We start from the raw sequence: 27,837 nt of genomic DNA, 5'->3' as shown, positions 1-27,837 counted from the left end.
GTGACAGAGTGAGGCTCCAACTCGGGAAAAAGAAAAAGAAAAAAAAAAAAAGAAAGAAAATTGGGCAGGAAAGTGCTCCCGCTTGTTCACCATGGAATAACAGACCCAGCCTGATCTCTGTGACCAACAGATTACTCAGGGTTGATCGTGGCCCAGAGGGAGTATCCCCAAAGCACAAACTCTGGAGGGACAGGACGAGTGCTGATTCTCAGGCACCCAACTTCTACCCTGATTCAGCAGTGGGACAAAGGTCGTGGCCAGAAAAAAAAGCAGAAGACGTCCAAAGAGATCAGTGGTGAGTCTGGGGCTGACCCAACCTCCTCCTCCCCAGCAATCCTCTGAACGTCACACCCACATGGCTGAGGCACCACTGAGAGGTACTAACCCCAGCAGAGCCTGGACGTCAGCTGCAATAGGAGGACTCCACTCCAGGACAAGCCTGGCTGGGCCTGTTAAACCCAAAATTCAAAATCTGAGAGACCACCAAAGAGCCAGCTCTGATGCAAACACACAAGGGTCTTTATTCAGGCTCGAGTCTGGGCTCACGTTTGAAGCCGCAGCAGCTTCAGGGACAAGAGCCCTGATCCAGTATGGCAAGCAGTTTTTATGCACAATTACAGAGGGAGGGAAAAGAACTTTAAACTTGTTTTTACATGATTGGGTGATTTCTCCTAATGGGTATGGGGGCACTTGGGATTGGCAGGTTTTATTTTCTGGTCTGCGCAGGCTCTAGCCACCTGTGATTAACGGGGAACTGCTAAATGGGCAGAGTGAAATGTCAGATAAGCTAGGTTTAGCAAGCAGGCAGGAGGTTAAACAACGCAGAACCTGGGGGTAGGAGGTGGCTGGTGCCACCAGTCTACTGTTATCTAAACAAAGGAATGTCCGGGAGGGGCTTATTGCTTAACATTCACACACTGCTAGCAGCAGTTGTGGAAGCAATCAGTTATTTTATGAGACAAACAAAAATTAAACTTAACAAAGTTCTAAGTACAAACACTGCAAACAAATACAGTGAATGGGGGGTAGGAATTCATATAGTAATAGTTCTCTTAGAGTTTTTTGAATCTCTTGGGTCTCTCATTCCCCCCTCTCAGAGGAACCTAAAGATAAGACCCAATCATGGGTCTACATAGGCTTTTTGTTTTTTGTTTTTGTTTTTGATTTTTTTAGGGCCATTCTGAAAATGGGTAGGAGAGTTGAGACAACAAGGGTGAGTACCAAGCGGTTGGCACTGGTGCTTGAGTATTATGAGTTGAACAGTGCTGACTTGATTTTTAATAAAGGCTATAAGCTTGTTGATGATGCAAGGCCCGAAAATAAGTAGGAGAATTAAAACAACTAAAGGGCCAACTACGGTGGAAATTAGTGTAGTAAACCAGGGGATGCAGTTAAATTATGCTTTAAACCAATTGAGTTGTTGCTCTCGTTTTTTAAAATTACAACAGTAGAAAATAGAGACAATGAAATTTGTAAAATTAACTGTATCTTATTAAACCTTAAAATATTATGATTGGTCATGCTCGAACTAACATGATTCTCTGATGTTAGCATGACCTATTCTATAATAATTTTTATGAATAAAATAAATTTAATTTTTATAATAGGTAGAGAAAGCTTATACTAGTTGTAGTTAAAGCTGGCCTAAAATAATGTAGCCCAGTCTAAAGTGCGTGCTGGACTTTCAGGAATGTGGCCCAAACTTTGTGTTGAGCCATTTTTGACAACTCTATTATTGAAAAGCTTGAAAGAGCTCCCTATAAGTATATACTAATTTTATAAGTATAACTGTTAAATTGTATAAAGAGGCTTGTACCATATAAAAGACTCTCAAATGTGACCTGAATTTGAATTATATTTAATTTGTAAGCCGAAACCACAGTTTTATGGGAAACAGGAACAATGGGTTTTTGGAGTGAACCATGCCTGTTACAGTTACAGAGCTTTCAGCTTAGATCAGCAGAGTTTTTTTTTAGGTTACTTGTGCTTCATGGTAAAAGAAGGAGGAAAATGGGGTCAATGGCTCCAGAACACATCCTAGCGGTCTTGGGGTCTACGGCCCTCCCTGATCCCTAACACTCAGTGGGCCTCTGTGGCCGGCTCTCCTTTTTTTATTTATTATTTTAGCACAAAACCATGAAACTCAGTGTTCAGCTGAGAAATGTTCCTTTTCAGTACTCTGGAAATAACTGGAAGTAGGCACAGCAAGACAAGAATTACTGTCCCGCAAATTTTTACATTAATAAGTATAGACATTAATGACTTTTGATTAACAAACAATGAGAAGTTATTAAATATGGAGCTAGTCAATTTATAGGACCGGAACTGCTTTTTAGCAACTTATGTCCTGTATGTTTTGATGTAATTTAGTGAGGTCTATATTTAAGTCCGAATGATTTTAAATTTTAAGGATATGATTCTTTATCTTGTCCCAAGTATGGACAGACTTATTCACCTCCAAAGGAGTGAGGCAAATTCACTTAGACTCAGAGTGACATCGGAGAGCCAATTTTATTTTTAAAGTCACAAGCTCTTGTTTTACTGCTAAAACTGTCTTCTTTAAAGCATTAACTTTACTTTTTAACTTTTGATCTACAATTTCTTGAGTAGCCAATGCAATAGAAATATTCTTAGATAACTGATTAGCAAAGGTAGCTGTGTGAACTTTCTTAGATAGAGCTACAGCTGAAACTGTTACTGAAGTAGTAATAGCTATTAATGCTATAATTTTTTAAATTAAGTAGCTAAAAAATTTTTCTGTCTTTCTAACACAGCATTAACCTTATATAATGTTTGTTAACCATTTCAGCATATTAACGGGATGACAAAGATATGGGGACCATTAAATAGGGGAGTTGCTTGAGAATGACAAATTTCTTACAAAAGGTATTGGTTAAACAATTAGTAAAATGCATTCAGTACAAGATATCTTATAAACATTAGCATGATAAATAATTTTAACAGTTTGATATTCACTCTAAATAAGAAATATATAAGGAGATTGCAAGTATGCTCTAATATGGTATAACTGAGCTTGTCCAACAGATTTAGACAGGCTGCCTGGCTGAAGGGCTGCAAGAGCTCTCCATAGATGAGGCTGAATAATCTGCCGGACGCCATACTTGATGGACAGTACTGGAGGCACCTATCCATTGGAATGACACCTAGCTGTGGCAAGTGTATAGTCATTAAAAACCCCAGTCACTAATATATTCTTTTACCAGGCACAGGATAGTCCACCTTAGAGTTATAAGCACAGTCTCTCCATTTCAGGAAGCCAGTATGTTGCTGGATGAGTGACCAGTCCTTTTCCGTATCATTGAAGGGGCAGACAGGTACCCTGACAGGTGGTGAAGCCCCTGTCGCATGACTAGGGTTGGTTTCTCCAGACATTAACATCTCCAGCTACCAACCGTCCTGATAAGGGCTTTCTGTACTCAGAGACTTAAAGGTAGATATTAAGCAAGAAGCCCGGTAATTATTAAAAGCAGAATTATTATATTATTATATTGAAAACATTAGAGACATGTAGTTAGGTTATAGCTTAAATTGAGAATTTAAAACAGGTAAAACATTTGCAAGAGAAAACAGTTTTGAGAGTGAAGCCCAGGTTATTTTCCATTCATCTTATATTGGATAGTAATCCTTGTGCCTGGAAGGAGATTTTAAAGTTCGTGCTATTGGTGAAATTAATTTACCTGGCCTTCAGGCAATTTAGAAGGGGGTGGGGTAGGTGTGGTCCTTGGAGCTTGCTGTTTATTTCATTCTAGAGACTCAATCAAGAACTTGAAGAGTTTAAGTATTAAAGTTTTTCTTAAAAGCATGTTACAACACAAAATTATAGTAGTTGTTGTAAAAGTTACTTATTTAGCCAAAATGACAGTTTAACGATTTTGAAAAGAAAAAAGAAAAAAAAACTTCGCTCTTTTGTAACAAAGGCAGTGGGGGGGGGGCTAATTGGATTTCGAATTTGACAATGGATGGCATTTAGGACTGAACTTAAGGCTTGCATTTGTTGCTTTAGGGCAAGACTTTCAAAATCTTTTAAGTTTGCCGGTATGCCCTTAACAAGAGGGGGTGGCCACCTATAAGGAATTACAAAAGTCAAGATGCCTGTTTACTTTATTTAAAGGCCTGTTTTGGGGACTTTTTCTCTAGCAGGGGTTTTTGTTTACCCCCCTTTGAGACTTTGTAGAGAAGTTAGGCATTTAAATAGTTTTTTAGACTAGTATAGGAACAGGACCACATTTAGGGTTTTTTTTGTTGTTTTTTTTTTTACAGTAGTTGATTGGGTCCTTTTTTTTAATTTTTAGCAGCACTTACTTCCCTTGGATGTTTGAATTTCTTCTGGTTCAAGAAGTGTCTAGGGAAATAAGCTCATAAACTGTGATTAAAATTTATTTCAAATAGACAACACATTTTCTTATGAGCATTTATGTTTGTGGCCCCCCCTTTCCTTCAGAGGCCTACCATTAAACAATTTTAAAGGTTTAACAAATTTCATTTCAGGGATTTGGATCTTGAGTGATGAAATACCAAATACCTATGTTTAGTTAATTTACGTTTCCAAAGGATTTCTAGTGATTATTATGCTAACCTGCAAATTGAAATTATACTGTTCTAGTTTTACATCTGATGGAGTTTTCCTTGGATTTGCCAAGGGGTGGGACAGGTTGCCACTTGGCCTGCAGTAGAAATGTTTGAACGCCTTTTAGAACCTATCTATAGGAAATTTATTTATGTCTAACCTGTGCTAGTTACCCTGCCTCAATTCTTTATTCTTTAGAGATTTTTCGATCCCATAATTATTTGGGGTGCTGAGGGCTGAAGGTCCATCTTCTGTAATTTCTTCAGAGCTGATAATGGGTGCAGTCCTGCCTAGCCAGTGATTAAAAATCTCCCTCTGTCTGACTGGAGGCGTTTAGCAGTGGCATTATTTGCAGGCACTGGCTGGAATTTTTGCATGACCATTATGTGGGCATGAAATTACTGGATTTTAGCTTAATAAAAGGAATAAAGTCAGGCCTACATTTTGACAGTTGTAGGCAGTGGCTGATTACCTTTTCATACAAAAGCTACCAGACCTGAAGTTATTAGCATAACTTAAATGATAAACTTTAATTTCTGTAGCTTTATTATAAGTATAGCTTTTGTATTTCTGGACTATAATGGTAGCCTGACAGATTGTTTTAGACTATAATTTAAACTAGGCACTTAAGTAAATTCTACATAAAATTTAAAGGGAAATCTGAAAATGTTTGGAGACTTGTATCCAGAAAGGAATTTATTATGCCTAGACTGTTTATAGAATTTTTTGTATGTATATTTTTTATACCATTTTTGGCGGCTTATACTATTTTATTATTATTATTATTTTTACTAAAACCTTATTTGTATACCAGTAACCTTTTTATATTTTTTTGCTTTTTGCTTTTTTTAATTTATTTATAGATAACCTTTTAGAGTTATAATTTGTATTTACCTTTTAGTAACTGTTAGGTGAAACATTTAGATTTTGAAACACCTTTAATTCCACTGGAGAGCAGGTTTTGGGAGGAAGAAGTTCAGTATGAGCACAAGGGCTAAAAACTTAGCCTCAGTATTAATTAAGAAATTAATTTGGACCCCAGTTACATTTATATAGACCCAAGGATTTTCTGGGTGGACAGCATACAGAGTGCTGCACTGGGCCATGCCCCTCCCCCTTCAGAATTTATGAAGGAGAACACAGGCTAAGGGAGGGGGAGTGGTCCCCAGAAAGAATTTAAGATAACCGGTAACACTTTTTATATGCAACAGACAATTTTTTACAATTTTAACAACAAAGGGCAGAAATTTTAACAGCGCCAATGGGTTGGGAGAAAACACCACATAAATAAGAGGAGATATAAGATGACATCGAGAAATATGCGCCAATTAAGTTTTTAAAAGACCACATGTCCCATTAAACAAAGCACAATAACTTAACCAGCTTTTTAGCAGATTCAAAGTGACAGACACCTCTTAGCAATTGATAGGTTGGTATACCCCCAATGCAGACTAACTATGTGGAGCCCTTTTTTTAACCTTGAGTGTTTACAGAATTTCTTTTACTTGTTTCCATTAACTTTTACCTAACATGTTTGATAAACTTACACCATTCTTTGACATGCTTAAACTTTCTATTTTTGTTCCATGCTTTCTGTAACCAGCCATTCTATTATAGAACAAAAATGTACTATATAATATTTTTTATTTTTTTATTAAAAACATACTTTATACTAACAACTTTTTATATATATATATTTTTTAATTTCAGAGCTTTAACCAAAGCAATAAGTTTATATGCAGTGGAAGGGCTTAGATAGGATCCAACGTGGAACTATTAGGGAAATTCAAAGCTATAAAAAAGGCACCCAAAAACCACCTTAGTTAGCCTGTTTATTAACATCTTTTTTTGTAGTTAGCTAGCAGGATTTATTTACATGATCCTTTCACCTTCCTCCGGAAAGAAGGTTGACACAGTCCCAGGTCAGATACAACTTGAGAGAAATTTATCATAAGAAAACAACAAAGAAGAATTTTCAAACATTTCCTCCCCCGTCCCAGCCACCCCTCTGAGAAGAGACCCACCAAGTCATGTGGAAACTTGAAATGGCTTTCCAAGTATGGGGGTGTGGGGGGTGAGAGAGGGCAAAGGAGGTGAAAACCTTATTTTGTTTACCGAATTTGCCTTGAATGCTTGCAATTTATTATTGTTTATAATATATATTTTACTATATTACTTATATATTGGCTAAATAGATATCTTATATTGCTTATATTACTTATTTTGACTGAAGATTCTAGGATATACTTTTAAAATGAAATGATAGAACTAGTTATTAGCAGAAATTCTTTTGCAGCAGTATTTAGAATCTGTAAGCTTTTGTACTCACCTTGAAAGTTTTTTGTTTTTTTTTTCACTGATTTGCTCATGCTCATTAATCCTCTTTGTTCTCAGTTTTCTCTCTGCCGAGAGCAGGGCAGATCCCGGGCACAGTGTCCCAGGCCTCCAGGGCTGCAGACTATGGCTCGCAGGCTCCACCCCACTCGCAGGGGGGCGGTGGGGCAAGGGTTGCCATGCTGCGCCTCGGCCGCCCAGGCTGGGCTTTGTTTCCTGTGAGGGCAGGACTCTGAGCGTCGGCCCTGTTTGGGTGAAATAAAAGATTTGGCCCATGGGGGGTTTATCAGTTACGTACCTGATTTGGGCGGCTATAACGGAAATCAGGAAGATAATATGCTTAACCTGCAAAGCAAAACTTAGTGAGAAAGTGCTCTCAGGTGGCCATCCTACATTGAAGGACGGCCTTTTTTTTTTTTGCAAATGATTTCACTCAGATTATCAGCTTGACTTTACATCTGAGAAATAATCATCCAAGAGTTAGAGGAGTCAGTCTCTGTCCCATGTTTTCCATCCACAGTAACACACACATAAACACAGCAGATAAAATAAAAAAACGCAACCAACACAAAAATACACTTTCCTACGGCCGTAGAGACAAAGACAAAACCAATCTGAAGGCAAGCCTGCACCTCTCGGTGCTGGGCTACCTTCAAATATGAGGACAGCGCTATCCTCTGAATGGGGGCATACCAGACGACCCCCTCTCAACGGCCCGCCAATGCATCCGGGAGCTACTGAGTCCACGCCTCTCCCGCCTGGACCTCCTTTGAGCCTGCGCTTTCCAGCACCTGGGCTCCCTCACAGGTGAGAACGGCTTCTGCCCTGTTCTCCAGATGGGATCAAGAGACGTCTCCCAAGATCCCCGGTCAGGGCCCCAGAGTGCGTCCGCCCACACCTTCTGACCCTATGGGTTGGATATCGATATCCTACAAGAAGCGCGCTAACAAACAAGTAACAAATAAGCAGACAGACAGACAATAGAGTGCACTCACCCACATTGAGCCTGCACTGCAGGCTGGGGTTGGAGGTCTCTGGGATCTCGCTGGGGCCCCCAAATGTTAAACCCAAAATTCAAAATCTGAGAGACCACCAAAAAGCCAGCTCTGATGCAAACACACGAGGGTCTTTATTCAGGCTCGAGTCTGGGCTCACATTTGAAGCCGCAGCAGCTTCAGGGACAAGAGCCCTGATCCAGTATGGCAAACAGTTTTTATGCACAATTACAGAGGGAGGGGAAAGAACTTTAAACTTGTTTTTACATGATTGGGTAATTTCTCCTAATGGGGGGGGGGCACTTGGGATTGGTAGGTTTTATTTTCTGGTCTGCACAGGCTCTAGCCACCTGTGATTAACGGGGAACTGCTAAATGGGCAGAGTGGAATGTCAGATAAGCTAGGTTTAGCAAGCAGGCAGGAGGTTAAACAATGCAGAACTTACGGGGGGGGGGGGGGGGGGGGCGGTGCCACCAGTCTACTGTTATCTAAGCAAAGGAATGTCCGGGAGGGGCTTATTGCTTAACATTCACACACTGCTAGCAGCAGTTATGGAAGCAATCGGTTATTTTATGAGACAAACAAAAATTAAACTTAACAAAGTTCTAAGTACAAACACTGCAAACAAATACAGTGAACATAGGGTAGGAATTCATATAGTAATAGTTCTCTTAGAGTTTTTTGAATCTCTTGGGTCTCTCAGGCCACCCCCTACCAGTACCTGGGAAAGAGACAATCCTGCACCTTCCGATGGGAGGGGATATACTGACCATACTAGAGTAAGAGGGGAGGACTAAAGCTCCACCCACCCCAGCTGCCCCCTACTTCCCCGGGCCAGAACCTGGGGACACTGTGAATGACGCCAAAGATCTGCAGGAGACAGCAAAGGGGCAGCTGAGAAGAACAATTACAGAACCTGACACAGGAGGGAGGATTTTGTTGTTTTTGCTTTGTTGTTCTGTTTTGTTTATATTTTTCCTTGGTGCATGAATGTGTATGTGAGGATTCAATCTGCATCCCACCACCCCTTGTTTTTTTCCTCTTTCTTCTTTTTTTTTTTTTTTCTGTTTATGTGTGTATTTGAAGGATTGAGTGTTCATCATTCAGGTTTTTTTTTGTTGTTTTTGCTTTTTTGTTCTCATTTTTTAGTTAAATGTGTGTGTCAGCTCAGGCGCGGTGGCTCACGCCTATAATCCCAGTATTTTGGGAGGCTGAGGTGAGAGGATTGACTGAGCCCAAGGGTTCGAGACCAGCCTGGGCAACTTGGCGAGACCTCATCTCTATAATAAATTTAAAAATTAACCAGACGTGGTGGCGCATGCCTGTAGTTCCAGTTACTTGGAAGGCTGAGGTGGAAGGATTACCTGAGGCCAGCAGGTTGAGGTTGTGATGGTCGTGAGCATGCCACTGCACTACAGCCTGGTGACAGAGTAAGACTCCAACTCAAAAAAAAATGTGCGTGTGAATACGTGTGTGAGGGTTAGATTTGAATTCCTTTTTTTTCTTCTCCTTTTGTTCTGGGTTTGGCGTTTGTGTGTGTGTGTGTGTGTGTGTGTGTGTGTATTTTTTGTTTTTTGTTTTGTTTTGTTTTTGAGTTGGAGTCTCCTCTGTCACTCAGACTGGAGTGCAGTGGCCGCTCCCAGTCACTGCAGCCTCGACCTGCTGGGCTCCGGTGATCCTTCCGCCTCAGCCTTCCAAGTAGCTGGAACTACAGGTGTGCACTACCACACCCAGCTAATTTTTGATTTATTGTAGAGATGAGGTCTCACCAAGTTGCCCAGGCGCGTCTCGAACCCACAGGCTCAGGCAATCCACTCACCTCAGCCTCCCAAAGTGCTGGGATTACAGGCTGAGCCACCGAGCCTGGCTGCTTTGTTGTTATTCTAGTTTGTTTTGGTGGGTGTGTGGGTGTGTGTATATGTGTATGTTTGATTGTTTTTTACTTTGGTTTCTGCTCTTTTTGTTCTGCATTATTTTTTGTCCATCTCATTTCATTCTACTTTTTTCTGTTTTTCCCATTGCTGTTACTGTATCTTGGACTCAGGGTGTACACACACATACACACTTCATCATCATATAGAGTAGTGGTGGGGAGTGGGTCTCATGGAACCCATACCACAATCAGTAAACATTTGCAAGCAGTTTCTGAATCCTGGTTCCCCATTCTCCACATTATTTGACTCTCAAAACTACAAGAGACAGCAAAGCTTCCCACCCACAGCCCTGTTTCAAAATAGAACAAATTCAGAGCCATGATCAGGAAAGAACAGAGGGCTAAGCAAATATCAGAAGTAAAAGTCTCTCCCACTGCCACTGAATAACGGAACTAAAGATAAAAGAAAGAGATCTGTCACAAATGAGGAAAAAAATCAATGGAGGAACACAGGAAACTCCCAGTGTTACAAAGAGAAAACACCAAAATATCAGACCTCAGAGCCCAAACAATGGAAGTCACCAACAACTGGCCCCAGAATACAACAGGGATTAGGGGATGGATGAAAAGAGTGAATAAGCCTCAAGAAAGACAAGCTACAACTCTGAAAGAACTTGTAACAGAGATTTTTGGCTATAAAAAATTTCATACAGGAAATAAATAACCAGATGATAAGCATGGAAAGCAGAATTAAACAGCAGAAGAAAGAATCTCTGAACTTGAAGACCAAAACATGGAATTAACCCAATCTGTAAAAAACATAGAAAAACAACTCAGGCCAGGCTCGGTGGCTCAGTCTGTGCCGGAGTCCAGCTCCAGCAGGTCAGGGTTTCCCAAAGGAGAAACGGAGTAGGCGATGAAGAGAGGAAACCTGGACACCTGACTCTGTTGCAGGACAGATGCCAGATGCCGTTTATTGTCAGTTAACAGTGAGCTTTTATATTATTCGTACAAGGAAAAGGACAAAGAAAATTCCTACAAGATGTCACCAGTAACTTCATCAATAACCTTGACTGAGATAAAAAAAACAGAACAACCAGTTTATGCATCGTCCACAATTTCTCAGCAAATGAATCGTATGATAAGTTTTTTGTTTTTTTTTTTGAGTTGGAGTCTCACTCTGTCACCCAGACTGGAGTGCAGTGGCCGCTTCCAGCCACCGCAGCCTCGACCTGCTGGGCTCTGGCGATCCTTCGGCCTCAGCCTTCCAAGTAGCCGGAATTACAGGCGCGCGCTCCCACGCCCAGCTGATTTTTTGATTTATTGTAGAGATGAGATCTCGCTGCCCAGGTGGGTCTCGAACCCGCGGGCTCAGGCAATCCACTCACCTCAGCCTCCCAAAGGTGCGGGATTACAGGCTGAGCCACCGAGCCCGGCTGATAAGTTTTAAAAGAATGTTATACACTAGACATGTTAATTTCCTCAGTTTATAAAACTTAATCCAATTATGCCTAGGAATGTTTCATCCATCTAATTTAACTTAAACTGTAAAAACAAGTTCATACTTCAATTTTACAGTGATTACTACAGTCTAAACATTATTGAATAACATATACTTAAATCAGGCTTAAGTTACTTTACAATACTAATTCTGTATAGCAAGAACAACACAATAATATAAAAATGCTCATTTTCTTATGTTAAAGCCTCAAATAAGTATGGTTAATAAGTTGTAACTGTATCCTAACATGCAAGCCACAGTACAAATCATAGTAACTAGGCCAAAATAACATTCTAGGAACTCTAATTAATTGTTCATCAAAAAGTGACTCTACCAAGCAATTATCTATCCACACCTGATGTTCAAGGTTTGCTTATGACTCTTTGGCGAGATTAAGGAGTTTTTTATGGGCGTTAGAAAGAACACTCTCTGTTCTCATTGTGAGTTTTTTTCAGCCATAACACTAGATACCAGATAGGGGAATAATAGAAACAACCTTCTCTCATAAAATACTCTTTGGCTTTTATGTATGGGACAATGAAGGACATGAATTGGAGTTTTGTTTTTCACCTTCAGACTGTACAGAATTTTCCAACTGCATTAATAACAAAAATAGAAGAAGTAAGAGTTTCATCTGCCCAGGCTTGCTTTGTGGCCTGGGGCCTTCAGCCCCCTGGACTTTGTCAGCAGGCCGGGCTCCATGGCTGGCTCCCAACAAGTCTTTAATCCCAGCACTTTGGGAGGCTGAGGCAAGTGGATTGCCTGAGCCCGTGGGTTCAAGACCCGCCCGGGGAACCTTGGCGACCCCTCATCTCTACAATAAATCAAAAAATTTGCCAGATGTGGTAGCGCATGCCTGTAGTTCCAACTACTTAGAAGGCTGAGGCGGAAGGATCATCAGAGCCCAGCAGGTCGAGGCTGCAGTGGCCGGGAGCATGCCACTGCACTCCAGTCTGGGTGACAGAGTGAGACTTCAACTCAAAAAAACAAACAAACAAAAAAAAACTCAAAAAGAAACAACAAAGCCTTCAAGAGATATGCGATTATATCAAGGGGCTGAGCCTATGCCTGACTCGTATCCCAGAAGAAGAAAGGGAAATGGAGAACACCTTAGAGCAAGTATTCCAGTAGACTATCCAAGAAAACTTACCCCATCTCACCAGAGAAGTGACCATCCAAACACAAGAGATACAGAGAACCCCCACAAGATATCTAATGAGAAGACAAACCCTTAGACACAGAAAATCACCTGCACAAAACAAAAAATCCTAAAGGCAGCAAGAGAGAAAGGTCAGACTACCTACTGGGAAAACCTGATCTGAATAGCAGCAGGCCTATTGCAGAAACACTGCAAACTAGAAGGGACTGTAGCCTGATATTCGAAGTCCTCAAAGATAAATAATATCAACCAAAAATTTCCTACCCAGCCAAGCTCAGCTTCATCAGCAATGGAGAACTAAAATCCTTCCCAGACATCCAATTCCTAAGAGATTATGCAGCTTCCAGATAAGTTCAACAGGATATACTTTATTTATTTATTTATTTATTTATTTTGAGTTGGAGTCTCACTCTGTCGTCCAGACTGGAGTGCAGTGGCCGCTCCCAGCCACCACAGCCTCGACCTGCTGGGCTCCGGCGATCCTTCCACCTCAGCCTTCCGAGTAGCCGGAATTACTGGCATGTGCTACCATGCCCGGCTGATTTTTTTATTTATTGTAGAGATGAGGTCTCGCTGCCCAGGTGGGTCTCGAACCCGCGGGCTCAGGAAATTCACTCACCTCAGCCTCCCAAAGGCACGGGATTACAGGCTGAGCCACCGAGCCCAGCTTAGGATATACTTTAAAAGGTATTAAACACAGAAGAAAGAAAAAAAGAATGACCATGCACTTCCCAAGAGAACAGCAGAACACAGAATCAATGGAGAATACATCACGACTGCAAACTTGAAAACACACACATACATCAACCCAAAAGCTAAAAGAAAAAAAACAAACAAAGAAAAAACTTTATAAGAACCTTGTGACAGGGATAAACAATCACATTTCAATAATCAGCTTGAACGTGAATGGACTAAATGTGCCACTGAAACGACACAGAATGGCAAACTAGATAAAAAACCATGATCCAATAATTTGCTGCATCCAGAAAACTCATCTCACCACAAGGGATGCACACAGACTCAAAGTTAGAAGATGGAAGATGAATTTCCAGGTGAATGAATCACAAGAGAAGGCAGGAGTCACGATCTTAATATCAGGAAAAACAACCTTTAAGCTATCAAAAATTTAAAAAGATACAAAAGGACACTACAGAATGATAAAACGTTCAAACCATCAACTAGAAATATTCATCCTAAACATACATGCATCAAACACAGGAGCACGTGTTTATAAAGCAACTACTATGTAAACTAAAAAATGATATTGACTCTAACACTATTATAGCTGGGGACTTAAATACCCCACTAACTATCCTAGATAGATAATTGAGGCAAAAAAAAATCAACAAAGAGATCCAGTACCTCAACCTGATAATCAACCAAATGAACTTAATAGATGCCTATAGAATACTCCACCAAACAACCACAGAATGTACATTCTACTCATCACCACATGGAATATACTCCAAGATCAATAACATGCTTGGCCATAAATCAAGCATAAACAAATTTCATAAAATCAAAATACTGCCATGCACCTTTTCAGACCACAGTGAAATAATAGCTAAAACATGGAACCAACCATGCTACCCACTGAAACTATATTTGAGAAAAAAAAAATGTGGTCCATATACAAGATGAAACATTACACAGCTATAAAGAAGGACAAACAGCCAGCCACGGTGGCTCACGTCTATAATCCCAGCAATTTGGGAGGCTGAGTGAGAGGATTGCCTGAGTTCACAGGTCAAGACCAACCTGGGCAACTTGGTGAGACCTCATCTCTACAATAAATCAAAAGTATTAGCCAGGCATGGTGGCATGTGTCTGTGGTTCCAGCTACTCAGAAGGCTGAGTCGGAAGGATCCCCTGAGCCCAGCAGATTGAGGCCATGATGGCTGTGAGCATGCCACTGCACTCCAGCCTAGGCAACAGAGTGAGACTACAACTCAAAAAATGAAGTACAAACATATGGATTTCACAGCAACTTGGATGGATTTAGAGTCTATCATATTTAGTGATCTATCACAGAAACAAAGAACAGAGTACCACATGGTCTCACTCATAAGCAGACCCTGAACATTTACCATAATACTATAAGAAAGGGATTGGCAATAGCAGGATACTGCTGGGGTGGGGAGCACAACATCAATAAGAGTACCTGATCTCAAACCAGGCAAAGTGGGGGCCAAAGGGAGGCCTAAACTTTACCTGCATGATGACCACTTAAATATCTAATCCTAAATTGTACCCCATATCTTTAAAATAAATAGATAGGGGGCCGGGCTCAGCAGCTCAGCCTGTAATCGCAGCACTTTGGAAGGCTAAGGCAAGTGGACTGCCTGAACCTGCAGGTTCAAGACCAACCCGGGCAACTTGGTGAGACCTCATCTCTATAATAAATCAAAACTTAACCAGGCATGGTAGCACATGCCTGTAGTTCCGGCTACTTGGAAGGCTGAAGCAGAAGGATAGCCAGAGCCCAGCAGGTTGGCTTTGGGGTGACAATGAGCATGCCATTGCACTCCAACCTGGGTGACAGAGTGAGACTCCAACTCAAAAAATAAAATACAATAAATAAATACATGCATGCATACATACATACATAAAAGAAAATGCCCTCAAGAATGACTAATGCCCAATACATGTGGCGTATGGGGGTAACTCCTGCACCTCCTGCTTTCTGCATGTGATGAACACAGTCTCTTCTCCATGGCAGTGGTCCCCACCTTTTTGGCATCAGGGACCAGTCTCATGGAAAATAATTTTTCCATGAACCGGAGTTGGAGGATGATTTTAGGATGATTCAAGAGCATAACATTTATTGTGTACTTTATTTCTATTATCATTACATTGCAATATATAATGAAATAATTATAAAATCACCATAAAAAAGGAGGCATAGACAAAAGCGGTAAATAAAATAATGAGCAGACCACATGCAGACTAAAATAAGTGTGAGATTCTGACTTAAAGCCTGTCACCAGATGTAGCTGTACAACTCACCTGCCACTCACTGATAGGATTTTGCTATGAGTCTGCAAGTAATTGATGATCTCTGTGCAGTCAAACCTCACTGCTAATGTTCATCTGTATTTGCAGTCACTCCCTAGTGCTAGCATCACCACCTAAGCTCCACCTCAGATCATCAGGCATCAGATTCTCATAAGGAGTGCACAACCTAGATCTCTTGCATGCACAGTTCACAACAGGATTCGCACTACTACAAGAATCTAATGTCAATGCTGATCTGAAAGGAAGTGGAACTCAGACAATAATGTGAGTGATGAGAAGTGGCTGTAAATATAGATGAAGCTTTGCTCTCTGGCCTGCCGCTCACTTCCTATGTGACCTGGTTCCCAACAGGCAATATACTACTACTGGTTCATGGCCTGAGGGTTAGGGACCCATGCTCTAGAGCAGGGGTCCTCAAACTACGGCCCGCAGGCCACATTCGGCCCGCCAAGAACATTTATCCAGCCCACTGGATGTTTTTGCCTCCGCTGCCTGTCCTGCCAACCAGCCGACTCATCCGGGCCGCAGTGCGCATGTGTGGAATGTGCGTAGCACTCTCCGACTCCCCTCCTTCTCTCTGTCTCTTGACTCCTCCTCTCAGTAATCTCAGGAACCATGCACTCAAAATGGCAACCATCTTTGGCAGCACTTATGTCTGTGAATAGACTTTTTCCAGAATGAAACATCTGAAATCTTCAACCAGATCTAAACTAACTGATGCACACTTGCATCACTTGTTACGACTAGCAGTGACAAATATGGAACCGGACATTGACCATCTCATTAGCCAAAAGCAGGCCCATAGTTCCCACTGAAATACTGGTAAGTTTGTTGATTTAACTTTATTTGTTCTTCATTTTAAATATTGTATTTATTCCCGTTTTTCACTTCAAAATAAGATATGTGCAGTGTGCATAGGAATTTGTTCATAGTTTTTTTTTTTAAACTATGGTCCGCCCCTCCAACGGTCTGAGGGACAGTGAGCTGGTCCCCTGTTTTAAAAGTTTGAGGAACCCTGCTCTAGAGGATGCATTATAGAAGGTACCAACTTGGAAGCAGTGACCAGGATGTTACCAGACACCGAGCCTGCCAATGCGTTGATCTTGGACTTACAAACCCACAGAACTCCACTCAGGTGGCTTTTGGGCTTCCTCCTGTGACAAGCTGCAGCCTGCTCAGTGGGTGTCAGGGGGTGATCCCAGGGTCACAGGAGACTGCACTGAGAACACAACAGCTCCAGGACCTTTTCACAGAAATGGCAGGACACTGCCGTGGTCCTCAGGGCTCCTCTTCTGCCCTCTTTTCATGCTCCTCCTGGGAGTGGGAAACTGCTTCCTGAGCTCAGTCATGCGGCATAACTGGGGATTCCTCCTGAGGGTCTTGGCAGGGCAGTGGTGGAGGCAGACAGGATAGGGGAGGATGTCCTGTAGGTCCTCCCAGCACTGGGGAATGCAGGGCATCATGCAGATGGGGCAGCTGGCCTATGCTTGGAGTCAGCCAGGAAGGTTGCGAAGGCCATCAAGCAGGGAGGGGTGTGTCTGAGGAGACCCCTTCAATAGGAGGAATCTCCAGGGGAAGGGAGAAGCTGGTGACTCCTCAGTTTTCCCTCTCCTTCCTGGAGGTCAGTACCTCTGAAGGTCCTCCCTCCCACCGGGGCCTCTTCCTTCTTCCCTGTGGTCTGTGATGAAACTTCCCCAAGAGCCATGACCCTGGCTAACTATATCTCTCCCTGTGCCCTTCTCCTATATTCAGCAGTTCACCGGGATTGCAGAGTGGACATGGATTGTTTTGGCAAGGAAAGAGTTATAATCGCAAGCCACTGTGTTATTTTTGTGGGCATTACATTTTTTAGTCACCCTAAAAGGAAATTCAATCAAGTATTTATACTTCTTTCCACATGTGAAGTGTTCCTCAGGTTGACCAAATATTTATCAGGAGCATATTTTAAAAGGGTTAGAAATTAAACTTAGGCCAGGCGCAGTGACTCACGCCCATAATCCCAGCACTTTGGGAGGCCAAGGTGAGAGGATTGTCAGAGCCCACAGGTTCCAGACCAGCCTGGGCAACCTGGCGAGACTTCATGTCTACAATAAATCAAAAAATTAGCCAGGCATGGTGGAGTTTGCCTGTAGTTCCAGCTACTTGGAAGGCTGAAGCAGAAGAATTACCTGAGCCCAGCAGGTTGAGGCTGCAGTGGCCGGGAGGTTGTCATTGCACTCTAGCCTGGGTGACAGAGTGAGGCTCCTACTCCAAAAAAAAAAAAAATTTTTTTTGAGCTTAAATTTAATGAAGCCTCTAAATTTCATGACCTATTAGGAAAATATATAGGACAGCAAATCATGTTAGAGACAACCTTGGTACAGAAGTAGTAAAATCCAGTGTGATAAACTCTACTAGAAAACCAACCTGGGGATATCAACGAAAACAACAGCGTTGGGGGAGAGGGAGAGGAAGGGATGGGGAGAAAGAGGGAGAGGGCAAAGCAGTATCTGTGAAAGCAGATTTAAAAAACAGACCAATATTGACAATATATTGACTTAGTTTGTTTTCAGATTCAAGCACATGCTCTCAGAAGAAATTTCATGTCAGTTTAGGAAGTTGAATATCTGAGGATAATTTAAAATATTACAAATTATTTTAAGATTTAATCATGATATTAGAGCTATATTAATTTTATTTATTTATTTTAATTTTAAAGATATCAATTAGGAGATATATAAAATTGTTCCAGATACAATCCTATGCTGTCTAGTGGTTTGCTTCAATTCATGGTAATGGGAGATTGATGAGGCTATGGACAGAAAGTTTAGCAGTGAGTTTATAACTTCTGAAGTTGTTTGATAACTGCATGGAGGTACAGTATAGTATTCTCTCAACTACTAAGTATACTTGAAAAATTCAATGATCAGCTGGGCTTTGTAGCTCAGCCTGTAATCCCGCGCCTTTGGGAGGCTGAGGTGAGTGGATTGCCTGAGCCGCCGGGTTCGAGACCCGCTTGGGCAGCAAGACCTCATCTCTACAATAAATCAAAAAATTAGCCAGGCATGGTAGCACGCGCCTGTAATTCCGGCTACTCGGAAGGCTGAGGCAGAAGGATCGCCGGAGCCCAGCAGGTCGAGGCTGCGGTGGCCGGGAGCGGCCACTGCACTCCAGTCTGGGCGACAGAGTGAGACTCCAACTCAAAAAAAAAAAAAAAAAAAAAGAAAAATTCTATGATCGGCCATTGCTTTGCTAGACTCTGGTGTGGCCATGTGCTCTTTGACCTGTGGCTATTGCCATGCTTGCAGGCTTTGCGCCACACCCTGCCCCCCCCCTTTCTTGTTTTATCTCTCTCTCATTTACTTTCTGTTTTTGTTTTTTTGAGTTGGAGTCTCACCCGGTTGCCCAGACAGGAGTGCAGTGGCACGCTTCCGGCCACTGCAGCCTCAATCTGCTGGGCTCAGGCAATCCTTCCACCCCAGCCTTCCAAGTAGCTGGAACTACAGGCACATGCTACCACGCCCAGCTTATTTTTAGTTTTGATATATTGTAGAGATGAGGTCTTGCCAAGTTGCCCAGGCTGGTCTCGAACCTGTGGGCTCAGGTAATCCTCTCACCTCGGCCTCCCAAAGTGCTGGGATTACAGGCTTAAGTCACACGCCTGGTCCAATTTACTTTTAAATAAACTGTATTTTCTAATCTAACTTCTGTGCAATCCTTTGCATCTTTCATATGGCATCAGATCGCATCCCAGATACCCACACCCTCAGCAGGCCTGACCTAACATTCTGGAGGCTCCACTAGGAAAGTGTGACCCTAACATTTCTGGAGGTCACACCAAGATGACCCTAACATTTTTGGAGGTTCCACTGAGACCTGCCGCTCTTCGCTGTCATTCTCCTTTTCCACCGAGACCTGCCACTCTCTCTTCTCTCCAAAAGCCCTTAAATATAACCATTTCTTCGAGGCCACACTTGCCTGAGTGTCAGTCCCCTTTCCAATCTGTAAAAGGTGAATAATACTTTTTTCTACTTTCTTAAAAAAAAAACCTATAATAGAACAAGTCCTGTGTGGTTGTAACCTGTCTTAGGTATCTCTGCCTTGTCCCAGCAGATTCAGCCCTTCTCTCCCTCCCTTCTCAACCCCTCTCTTTCTTCCCTGTGCCCTGGAAGCTTTAGACCTCTCAGCTTCCCCCTTCCTCCTCACAGCTGACACAGGTCTGCTCACAGTCCTTCCATACCAACCCATCCCTCCCTGCTCTGCTCTCCCAGCATCACAAAAATAAATCCCTTGAATGTTATTCGTTGATATCAAGGATGTAACAAGGCCAGGAACTAGGACTCTGTCTTTCTGGATGTGATGTGGGTTGGGTTCCAAGCTGATCTCAGCCTAGCTGTGTGATTAGGGCTGCTGCCTGGATCCCCTCAGGTAGAAATAACCAGTAAAGAGATGAGTGCAGAGGGAAGACCAGCCACAGAATGAAGGTCTGTCTCCTACATGTGTGGATGGCCAGCCACTCAGGAGAAGCAAGCATTTCCCCTTGACCAGAACACAAATGTCTGCAGTCTAAACCATCTGCTCTAAATTTGTTTGGGGAGTGAGGAATGGAGAGCTCACTGTGGTGCCGAGGCTGGTCTTGAACTCCTGGATTCAAGGGATCCTCTCACCTCCAGATTAGCTGGGATTGCAGATACAAACTACCACCCACTCCTTAAAAATTCTTAAAATGGTCCGGTCTCAGTGGCTCAGCCTGTAATCCAAGCACTTTGGGAGGCAGAGGCAAGTGCATTGCCTGAGCCCGCGGGTTCGAGACCCACCCGGGCAACTTGGCAAGACCTCTTCTCTACAATAAATAAAAAATTAGCCGGGTGTGGTAGCGAGTGCCTGTAGTTCTGGCTACTTGAAAGGCTGAGGCAGAAGGATCGCCAGAGCCCAGCAGGTTGAGGCTGCGGTGGCCAGGAGCATGCCACTGCACTCCAGTCTGGGAGATGGAGTGAGACTCCAATTAAAAAAAAAAAAAAAATTCTTAAAATGACTGGGGGCAGTGGCTCAAGTCTGTAACTTCAGCACTTTGGGAAACTGAGGCAGGAGGATTGCTTGAGCCCAGGAGTTCAAGACCAGCTTAGGCAACATAGCAAGACTTTGTCTCTACAAAAAAATCAAATAGAGCCGGGCTCAGTGCCTCAGCCTGTAATCCTGCGCCTTTGGGAGGCTGAGGTGAGTGGATTGCTTGAGCCCAAGGGTTCCAGACCCGCCTGGGCAACTGACCTCATCTCTACAATAAATCAAAATGAGCCAGGCATGGTAGCGCGTGCCTGTAGTTCCAGCTATTTGGAAGGCTGAGGTGGAAGGATCACCGGAGCCCAGCAGGTCGAGGCTGCCGTGGCCGGGAGCAGACACTGCACTTCAGTCTGGGTGACAGAGTGAGACTCCAACTCAAAAAAAAGAATAATAAATCAAATAATATGCCCGTAGTCCCAGCTGCTTGGAAGGGTGAGGTGGAAGGATAACCTGAGCCCAGGAGGTTGAGGCTGTGGTATGTCACAGTTGTGCCATTGCCCTCCAGCCTAGGTGACAGTGAGACCCCAACTCAAAAAAAAAAAAAAAAAAAAAACCTTAAGTTAACGTGTACTCCCTGAATTTAAAATAAAAATGGATATAATGTGGGAAAAGATTTTTAAGTTTAAACAGTGTGAGACTGTCTTAAGAGCATCATGTGGGCCAGGCACGGGTGCTCATGTCTGTAATCCCAGTACTTTGGGAAGCAGAGGTGAAAGGACTGCCTGAGCCCAAGGATTCGAGACCAGCCTGGGCAACTTGGCGAAACCCCATCTCTACAATAAATAAAAAAAATTAACTGGGCATGGTGGTGCACATCTGTGGTTCCAGCAACTTGAAAGGCTGAGTCAGAAGGATGGCCTGAACCCAGCAGATTGAGGCTGCAGTGACTGTGAGCGTGCCAGTGTACTCTAGTCTGGGTGACAGAGTGAGATTCTGGCTAAAAAAAAAAAAGAGTATCATGTGGTGCGATGGTCATGGCAACCTCTGTGCCTCTGCAGAGTCCTCTTCATCTGCAGAGTCCCGGCATCACTGGCCGGGCTCCGCGGCTCAGCCTGTAATCCCGCGCCTTTGGGAGGTTGAGGTGAGTGGATTGTCTGAGACCGCGGGTTCGAGACCCGCCTGGGCAGCAAGACCTCCTCTCTACAATAAATCAAAAAATTAGCCGGGCGTGGTAGCACATGCCTGTAATTCCGGTTACTCGGAAGGCTGAGGCGGAAGGATCGCCGGAGCCCAGCAGGTCGAGGCTGCGGTGGCCGGGAGTGGCCACTGCACTCCAGTCTGGGCAACAGAGTGAGACTCCAACTCAAAAAAAAAGCATCATTGGGACTTTTTTTTACATTTTGCAAGACAAAATAGACTCAGAGAAATGAAGTAACTTCTCCTAGGATGTTCGCCAGTCAGTAAAAGCTGAGATCTCACGATGGGCTCAAGCTCAATTTGCTTCATTGGGCAGTTTGTGTTTGATCCTTTTTCAGTCTGTGAAACACAGCTTGCTTGGAATTTCTGGGATGTACAAAGTCCTCTTCTTTGACTCTTTTTGGGGTGTTTGAGAAAGTTAGGATGTCGGCACAGAGATGTGGAATTATAACTCTGGTCATGGGTGAGTTGTCATGCTAGGCCTCTTTCCACTTTTGTGTATTAAAGATAACTCATTCTGAAAAATGGAATTTTGTGACAATGTAACTGAGTGTCTGAGTAAAGAAGAAAACACAGTTTATAATATAGAACTCTTTAAGTGGTAGCTTTTAATGAAAAATGAGGACAAGTCAGGCGAGGTGGCTCACGCCTTTAATCCCAGAACTTTGTGAGGTCGAGGCGAAAGAGTTGCCTGAGCCCACAGGTTCAAGACCAGCCTGAACAACTTGGCAACCTCATCTCTACAATAAATTTTTTAAAAAAATTAGCCAGGCATGGTGGTGCGTACCTGTAATTCCAGCTACTTGGAATGCTGAGACAGAAGGATCACCTGATCCCAGCAGGTTGAGGCTGAGATGCCCATGAGTGTGCCACTGCACTTCAGCCTAGGCAAAAGAGTGAGATTCTGACTCAAAAAAAAAAAAAAAGAAAAAGAAAAATGAGGGAGTAAAAATACTGCAGGGAACACTGACCTGGAGAAAAAGATAGCCTTCTCATTCTTCAAAACCATGCTTGCAATATCCTAAATATGATGTTTTCCATTTAGGCTCAAAGTTGAACCAAAAAAAAAGAAATATTTGTGCCGATAAGGGAAGATTTCTAAACCCACATGTTAAATACAGAAAAAGAGGGAGTATGTGAAGCAGCTGTGCTGTCATTTGCGGTGTGATAGGGAACTGCCACACCTGTATGCATGGGCCTCAGCAGGCACCAAGGCCACTGGACACCCGCAGCTCTGGGGCCATGGACACATGCGGACTGGAGGTGACCAGACTGCCTGCACTACCTTGTTTTTTATCTATGTGAGGTTCTCACTTTATCTGTCATTTTGATTTTTCATAAGTTTTCCAGCAGGTGGTGCTAGACGCTATCCAGTGGCTCAGGTCGGGCGGGCAGGCATTCATGTTCCAGAAGCAGTGGCTCACGCCTGTAATCCCAGCATTTTAGGAGGCAGAGGCAAGAGAATTGCCTAAGTCCACGGGTTTGAGACCAACCTGGGCAACATAGCAAGACTTCGAATCTACAAGAAATAAAAATATGAGCCGAGTGTGGTGGAGTGCACCTGTAGTTCCAGCTAGTTGGAAGGCTGAGGTGGAAGGATCGCCTGAGTCCAGTGGCTCAAGGTTGCGGTGACCTTGAGCATACCACTGCACTCCAGCATGGGTGACAGAGTGAGACTCCAACTGAAAAAAAACCAAACAGACAAACAAGAAAAGCAAGACCTAATTTCTCCAGCCTGGCCTTGGTCCACCCTGTCTCTGTACCCTGGCCCATCAAAGGCCCAGCTTTTGATACTGTGGTTGTTTTCTCTGCAGGCCAGGATCCTAATGATTATTTTATTAAGTGAACACTTCAGATTGGTTGAGTGGATGAGGACTGGAATGAGCTGTCAAGAAGGCGAGTATGTGTATTTTACAAGATGGGTGCATTATGTTTTTGAGTTGGAGTCTCACTCTGTCGCCTAGAGAAGTGGGGTGGTAGCTGGAGGAAGAGGAAGATGAGAGATGATTTGTCTTTCAGGATGGAAGTAAGAACATCTCGTCAATTGGAAGAACTGTTTAGTGAGGGGTAACGTTGGAAAAAGAGCTGAGGCCTGCAAGTGCACAGGCATAGCAAGTTCTTTATAGACACACTGTCTACTGGAATGAAATGTATTCCCACTGTAGCTAGTTCTTTATGTTAAAATAGAAATTATTCCCACTGTGGAAGACACCACACTTCCAGCAGGGGACTGGAGTGCAGTGGTATGCTCACAGCCACCACAACTTCAACCTGTTGGGCTCAGGTGATCCTTCTGCCTCAGCCTTCCAAGTAGCTGGAACTACAGGCATGCACCGCCATGCCCGGCTAATTTTTGGATTTACTGTAGAGATGAGATCTCGTCAGGTTGCCCAGGCTAGTCTCAAACCCGTGGACTCAGGCAATCCTCTCACCTCAACCTCCCAAAGTGCTGGGATTATAGGCATGAGCTACCATGCCCAGTCGATGGGTGCATCTTTAGGAACCATCCAGTGGGCAGGGTGGACACTCTAGGAAGGCCCAGAAGAGGAGGTAGGCTGGGAAGGGGAGGGTAGCTCTGGGTGTGGTTGTGGATTGCCTGTGAGGGGCCCTAGGTCTGCCTGCATCCTGCCAGACCTGCGCCAGGTGTGTAGGGCTTCATTGGGCTCTTCCTCTTTTTGTTAAAATTTTAAAGAGAGGCATAGATTGAAATATAGTGTTCCAGTTATGTTGTGAGGCCCTGAGCTGTCTCTACACTCCTTGAGTCTTGTTTTCTCTCCCATACAATGGAGGCGATGATAGTACTCCCCAGCCGGCTAGCATACAACCAGTGGATAAGAAGACATGGGCAGTGTTTAGGGAATGGCAAGAAGGATCTAGAAAAGAGCCCAAAAGAAAAGGCCAGTAAGGAAGTGAAACCACAAGTGTGTGGTGTCAGCATGCCCAGGTGAGCAGGAGCTTCAGGAGTGAGAGTCCAGTGGGTTGAGACTTGAAGATGGTCCAGTAGCTGCTTTTGGTCAACTTAAAAAGAAAGGTGCTTGTGGAACGGCAACTAGGAAAGCTTTCCTAGTGGGTGCCAGAGGGAAGGAGAAGACACATGAGAAGCTCAGAAAACTCTAAGGAGCTCCCCTGTGGCAAGACCAGAGAAGTGGGGTGGTAGCTGGAGGAGGAGGAAGGTGAGAGATGATTTGTCTTTCAGGTTGGAAGCAAGAACATCTCATCAATTGGAAGAACTGTTTAGTGAGGGGTAAACTTTGAGGAAGGGCTGAGGCCTGCAAGTGCACAGGCATAGCAAGTTCTTTATAGACATACTATCTACTGGAATGGAATGTATTCCCACTGTAGCTAGTTCTTTATATTAAAATAGGAATTATTCCCACTGTGGAAGACACCACACTTGCAGCAGGGTCACAGAGGCAGGCCCATGTAGGGCTCCCTTCTCCAGGACTTGGCCTCATAGGTCTCGGCAGCCTTGGCCTTCCATAGCTTCAGTAAGTTTCTTTCTGTAGTTTACCTACTTTTCCTAGTTCTCAATAGAAGAGTTACACCAGAAGCAGAAGTTTCTCTCCTTTTTACACTAGGTTTCAAGAACACTTAAGCTCTCCATGTACCATCATCATTTACAAGTACAAGGATAAGTCTGATCAGGGTCACAGGTGTGAAAACATTCACCAAGACAGATATGAGCTAATAAAAGTAGGTTTACTAAAATGAAGACACTGTGAAGGGCACAGCGGTGAGGAAGGGCAGAGAGTATGAGAGTGTTTGCTGTCTGCACTAAAGCAGTGGCCTGAGGTTCTTCCCAGGGGAGTTTGACCTTTTTGGTGAGGGTGAGTTATAGGATTTCCGGCATGCATTTGGGTTCCCGCCATGCAAATGAGGCAGTTCTGATTGATTGAAGTTTGACCTTGATTGTAAGCAGCTCATGGGCCAGTCAGAAGTTAACACAGGATGGCTCTTGTACAAAATGGCTCCCACAATCTAGTTTCCACAAATGTCAATGCATGTGTGTCATTCACAGCACACCTCCTTTTCCCCTGTGGATGCAAGTAGATATCATTTCGAACATGGCCTTCACCTGTATGTACTTCAGCTTGTATCTATATGATAGGAACTGTCTTTAATAAAAATTCCATCAATGTGCACACATACACTTAACTACCATTCTTCATTCTCATCACATAAACAATGTTTACATTTACTTACCGCCTTGTTGTAATATTCACAGGTGATTTTTCTTAACAAAACATTCTGAGCTGAGGTGAGAGGACTGCCTAAGCCCACGGGTTTGAGACCAGCCTGGGCAACCTGGTGAGACCTCATCTCTACAATAAATAAAAAAATTAGCCAGGTGTGGTAGCATGTGCCTGTGGTTCCAGTTACTTGGAAGGTTGAGGCGGAAGGTTCACCTGAGCCCAGCAGGTCAAGGCTGCGGTGGCTGTGAGTGTGCTACTGCACTCCAACCTGGGAGATAGAGTGAGACTCCAACTCCAAAAAAAAAACATTCTAATTGGCAAGACTATTGTAGACTGCATTTATTACCAGATGAGAAGACTGAGAAAGGAACCACAGCTTCCCAGGAGGGCAACATGAAGCACTTCTCTTCAGTGGGGACCTCAACACATTCCCCCACCAGGGGACAAACCAGGCCCAAGGAACCAAGATCCACCTGAAGCAGGCATGGGAATCACCCTGGCTGAGAAGCCTCATGTATCAGGGGATAGTTTCCACGGCTCCCGCAAGCGATGTACAAAATTACAATACCCATCATACTGACCAAAATCTAAAGCTGTGGTGACCCCATGGGTCATTTAATTTATATTATATTTTTAGTTTCTCCAAGGTCAAATACAATTTCCCAACTAAAGATCATTTTTGCCATAGAAATGCTACCAGGCAACATGGAAACAATGCAAATTTATAAGATTGCTAAGAAGCAGAACTAGGAAGTTAGCTAAAAGTGAAATGAAGATCAAACACACATACATAATAGAAAACGGATTGGTTATCTTCTGTTTTTTTTTCTTAGTGGGAGTCTCACTTTATTGCCTAGGCTGAAGGGCAGTAGCATGCTCATGGCCACTACAGTCTCAGCCTGCTGGGCTTAGGCGATCTTTCCCCCTCAGCCTTCCAAGTAGCTGGAACTACAGGCATGCGCCACCATGCCCAGATAATTTTTTGACTTATAGAGATGAGGTCTCGCCAAGTTGCCCAGGCTGTTCTCAAACCCGCAAACTTAGCCAATCCTCTCACCTCAGCCTCCCAAAGTGATGGAATTATAGGTGTGAGCCACTGTGCTGCACAGTTATCTAATTTTCTAAAATAGCTTTTGAAGTATGAGCGGCATACAACTAACTATAATTGGGTTTTTTTTGTTTTTTTTTTTGAGTTGGAGTCTCACTCTGTCACCCAGACTGGAGTGCAGTGGCCGCCCCCGGCCACTACAGCCTCAACCTGCTGGGCTCCAGCGATCCTTCCATCTCAGCCTTCCAAGTAGCTGGAACTACCGGCGCGCACTATCACGCCCAGCTAATTTTTTTATTCATTGTAGAGATGCGGTCTCGCCAAGTTGCCCAGGCGGGTCTCGAACCTGCGGGCTAAGGCAATTCACTCACCTCAGCCTCCCAAAGTGCTGGGATTACAGACTGAGCCACCGAGCCCGGCCTGTAATTTTTTTTTTTTTTAATGAGTTGGAGTCTCACTCTGTTACCTAGGCTGGAGTGCAGCGGCATGCTCATGGACACTGCAACCTCGACCTGCTGGGCTCAGGCAATCCTTCCACCTCAGCCTTTCTAGTAGCTGGTACTACAGGTATGCACCACCACACCCAGCTAAATTTTTTGGTTTATTGTAAAGACAAGCTCTTGCCATGTTGGCCAGGCTTGTTTCAAACCCCTGGGCTCAAGCAATTCTCTCCCCTTGGCCTCCCAAAGTGCTGGGATTACAGGCATGAGCCACCCACCACACCCAGCTAACTGTAGGTTTTTTTTTTTTTTTGAGTTGGAGTCTCACTCTGTCGCCCAGACTGGAGTGCAGTGGCCGCTCCCGGCCACCACAACCTCGCCTGCTGGGCTCCGGCGATCCTTCCGCCTCAGCCTTCCAAGTAGCTGGAATTACAGGCATGCGCTACCACGCCCGGCTGATTTTTTGATTTATTGTAGAGATGAGGTCTCGATGCCCATGTGGGTCTCGAACCCT

The 27,837-nt window shown here is 43.6% G+C and overlaps 1 long non-coding RNA gene across 1 annotated transcript in view; it reads left to right on the top strand.

The window, feature by feature from the left end:
- Positions 1 to 18,433: 18,433 nt before the first annotated feature.
- Positions 18,434 to 27,837, top strand: part of LOC103268129 — a 23,409-nt gene continuing 14,005 nt past the window's right edge. The window contains exons 1-2 of the long non-coding RNA XR_504791.1: positions 18,434 to 18,447; positions 23,251 to 23,264. This is a non-coding gene — a long non-coding RNA (uncharacterized LOC103268129). The remainder of the gene's footprint in view (positions 18,448 to 23,250; positions 23,265 to 27,837) is intronic.

Source organism: Carlito syrichta, unplaced genomic scaffold (genome assembly GCF_000164805.1).
Source record: "Carlito syrichta isolate Samal-C Ts95f unplaced genomic scaffold, Tarsius_syrichta-2.0.1 Scaffold308773, whole genome shotgun sequence".
NCBI classification, from domain to species: domain Eukaryota; kingdom Metazoa; phylum Chordata; class Mammalia; order Primates; family Tarsiidae; genus Carlito; species Carlito syrichta.
Note: the sequence above shows the minus strand (reverse complement) of the source record. Positions and strands in the feature narration are given on the sequence as shown.